This window comes from Meles meles, chromosome 15, assembly GCF_922984935.1.
Source record: "Meles meles chromosome 15, mMelMel3.1 paternal haplotype, whole genome shotgun sequence".
Taxonomy (NCBI): domain Eukaryota; kingdom Metazoa; phylum Chordata; class Mammalia; order Carnivora; family Mustelidae; genus Meles; species Meles meles.
In genome coordinates this window covers 65145172-65149031 of record NC_060080.1, presented here as the reverse complement: position 1 = coordinate 65149031, position 3860 = coordinate 65145172, and the positions used below count along the sequence as shown (strand labels likewise).

Sequence of the window (3860 nt, the reverse complement as noted above, 5' to 3'; positions counted from 1 at the left end):
AGCTATGGATGCCTTTGGCGCATCTCTCTTTTTTTTTTTTCTTCCTACCATGTTTTCCTGTGTGACTCAACCTCTTTAGCTGTGTCTTTTCTCACTAGGCATTTTATTTATTTATTTATTTATTTATTTATTTATTTATTTATTTTAAAGATTTTATTTATTTGAGAGAGAGAGAAAATGAGAGAAAGCGAGCATGAGAGCGGGAAGGTCAGAGGGAGAAGCAGACTCCCCTACTGAGCAGGAAGTCCTATGTGGAACAAGATCCTGGGACTCCAGGATCATGACCTGAGCCGAAGGCAGTCACTCAACAACTGAGCCTCCCAGGAGCCCTCACCAGGCAGGCATTTTAACAAAGTATACCAAGGCACAGTATTTACCCTCAAGGATCTCACAACAATATATTTTTTAGAGATTTTATTTTTATTTATTTGGGGGAGAGAGAGATAACATGAGTGGGGGGAGGGTAAAGGAAAGGGAGAAGCAAACTGACTCCCCGCTGAGTGCAGAGCCCAACATAGAGCCCAGGACCCCGAGATCATAATCTGAGCTGAAGTCATGCACTTAAACAACTGAGCCACCCATATTAAAACCATATTAAAAACAAAGGCATATAAAGGAATTTTGATGTACTTAATAAATCCAAGATACATGATACAGAGGCAGTGGGAGAAGGAAGATTCTTTGGAGAAGAGTTCTTAATTCCTCAGTAACTTCCCCCTTTCTCTGCTTCGCTCCCTCCATGGGTGACTGCATACACAGGAGGAAGGGTGGAGCTTACGTGACTTTTTCAGGGAGAAAAGTAGGTCTTCTAATCACTGGATGATGTAGTTTGTACAGCTGTGAGACCACATTCTTAGAAGTGGGCAGCTGGTATAACTCAGAGACTTTCCCTTTTTCTTACCAATACCTTAAGTTTACTACCACAGGACCTCAACCACTTCATTTGGTTCATCCGGACTCCTCTGTGCTCCTGTTATGACTCCTCTTGGTTTTGCTCAGGGAGATTCTTCTGTAACCTTCAACCCAGAGTCATCTTACTGTTTAATGGGCCCCCTTAGCAAGTTCTCCATTAAGATACCCGTTACTCCTGGATCATTGCCACTTAGAAACCAAGGGTAGCTGAGAAAGCTGAACCTCACAGCTCCTCTTAAGCACTAACACATTTGATTTAATGAAACAGAGCCCCTGGGCAGCTTTTCAAGGAAACCACTTCCCAGACTTCCAAATGAGAAGGCAAGAAAACCCTCGTTTGTCAGATACGCCTCTCCCACTCCAGTCTTTACAATCTATAGCATAAGCTTTAAAATGTAAATATTCTTTTTTCAAATTAAAAGAAATTATAGATCACAGAGCTGTTTGTTGAAAAGACATTGAAGTGGAAATAATATTGTTCCTAATACAAACTTTCTTAATACAAGTACTGAGCTAATTATTGTCCTTTTCTGTGAGATAGGAAAGAGAAGGTTGCCAGACTACAATAAGCAGAGTCCAAAAATATGAAGACGTAGAATTGCATTATTTGGAAATTAATGATATCACTACAGCATACCTGTATGGCTAGTTGACCTGGTATTCTGAAGGTCCTTCATAATCCAAATACATCTTTGCTCTAGCTGCATTTGAGCATGGCTCGGTGGCACTTTTTTTTTTTTTTTAAAGGAAAGTTGGCTGACATCTTTATTGCTTGGGGGTAGGGGTAGGGGTTGCTCAAGATCTCTTGGTGGGTGGCTCACTTTCTTTCCACCAAGACAGGCTTCTGGCTGCACAGGATGGTGCTGGCTCTGCCTATGCGACCATGTGCCGATCCGTATTTGTTCTTGCAGATCGTCTGTCTGATGTGTCTGGGGGTGGCCTCGGTGTTCTTGTTGATGGCCGTGGAGAATTCTGGAGCTCTCTCTTTGACAAGACAGAGCCTGTTTTACTCTCCTTCCTCGCATCTTACTCCCCAAAATAAGAACATTAGCCTGTTTCCAACCTTCATTCTCAGAGTTGGCAGGGGACGGAAGCAATGACAAGATAGCCTAATCTAAGTTCCTGCTGTTAAAGTTGCAGCAGAGTTTTACAGTATAAACTACCTGGTGATCCCAGAAGCATGGAGAGCAAAGGTTACTGCTAAAGAAAATACTTTATTTAAAATTGAAGTGAAGCATGCTCCATTTCATTTCATTGTGATTATAGTTCCTTATATTCTTTCATTCAAAAAGAAAAGGGCAAAGTGTCTTCAAGCCATTTAGCAGTTTAATAGCAAGACATTTTTTAATCTTGCTAAAATGTGGTAGCCCCCAAGCCTGCCAATCATATCTATTTCAGAAAACTGAATTTGCTCATGCAAACTTGACATGGGCTCACGAGCCTTGCAGTAATCCAAAGACTACTCACAAGCACCCACTTGCCCACACACCCAGTATGGTTCCTTTTGTTCTTTAAGAGATATTTAAATCTTTGGTCTAACTTTCTCCTTGAAGACCTACTTATAATAAGTTGTGCTTGAAATTTTAGCTGGTTCTTATCCACATTACACGAAATGCTAGTCTTCTCACGGGGCTTACACTTATTCTTTTCTTTTTTTTAGGATGTTGCCTAAGAATAAGCAAAGGATACCTATGTCATCCCTAGCTTCTTTCTCCTTCCAGCTTCCCATAATTCTCAGGAATGGAAACTGGCTTTCCCTTTTAATTTTCCTAAGCTATGATTTCCTTCTATGGGAGAAACAGTCTTGATATCATAGACAAATGGGTATCTTGTCTGCATTGTGCCTCAAACTATGACATGGATTTTAACTCATTGATCCTAGATATCTTAAAAAGGAGAGGGAAAAAGGAAAAGAATTTGGAAAATCTATTCAAGGACAATAATGCCACTATTTATATTTTTAAATATTTTTCTAAGCTTTGCGCAGTGGCAGTATCGTAGCCAATGAGGTTTATCTGAGGCGCGATTATTGCTAATTAAATATTTTTCTACACATTCTTCCCTTAATAAGCTCTATTTCTTTCTTTTCTAAATCTTTACTTTCTCCAGAAGTAATGGATGTCTCAAGCAGAAAAGGGCCAAGGTTGTAAGTTCACAGAGGCAAGTAAGAAAATCACATTAATGATTTTAAAATGTCAGTGTTGTTGTATCATCAAGGAAGAAAAGAATTTTTAAATTATTTAAATAGCTGTATTTTTAAAGCTTTAAGGAGACAATGGACTTCCTAACTGTCAGTGGTATATTCATGGACTACAAGCTTAACTCCCCATTTTCCCCTGCCTTGAACACTCTGTGGACTTAGAAAAAAAATATATTCTCAAACTGCCTTTTAGAACGTAACCACTTGGAAGTAGAAAGACTTCTGTGTTCAATAATGTAACCATTTTTAAAGCAAACACAATATGTATTATATATCCCAATTAAGGCTACCTTGAGAATTTGTGGCCTTATTCTAATGAAAAAGAGTCAATGTTATAATACACCCAAGAGAAAACACTCAGAAAGGAAAAAGATAGATGTACAAGTTTAACAGTGTTTCACTGAACAGCTGTACAAATTCTGAAACTTTCCTCAATATATTCAAATGAGAACCTCATTAACAAGGCAGAGAATGCTGGGAAGATAAGAAGATCTTAAAACAATTTCGAGAAACAATATACAATTAAGCTGCCATATGTGTTTCTTCTGTATGAGTGATACACAATACATAATGAGGTAAGGGATGCAAACATTTCACAGACTTTTATTTTTACCATGCACGTCTTCCAGACATTTTAAGAGATGTTAAAATTAGTCTGGAAAACTATCTACTTCTTCTCTTAAAAGTTTTAGCTGTTGGCTTTGACAAAGATATTCCTCATTGCTAGGCATCAAAATATCTACTATCG

The 3860-nt window shown here is 38.6% G+C and overlaps 1 non-coding gene across 1 annotated transcript; it reads left to right on the top strand.

Annotated features, from left to right (window-relative positions):
• Positions 1-2887: 2887 nt before the first annotated feature.
• Positions 2888-3024, top strand: LOC123926303. Its single transcript, XR_006815215.1, has one exon. It is a non-coding gene; the product is annotated as a U4 spliceosomal RNA (small nuclear RNA).
• The last annotated feature ends 836 nt before the right edge of the window (positions 3025-3860 follow it).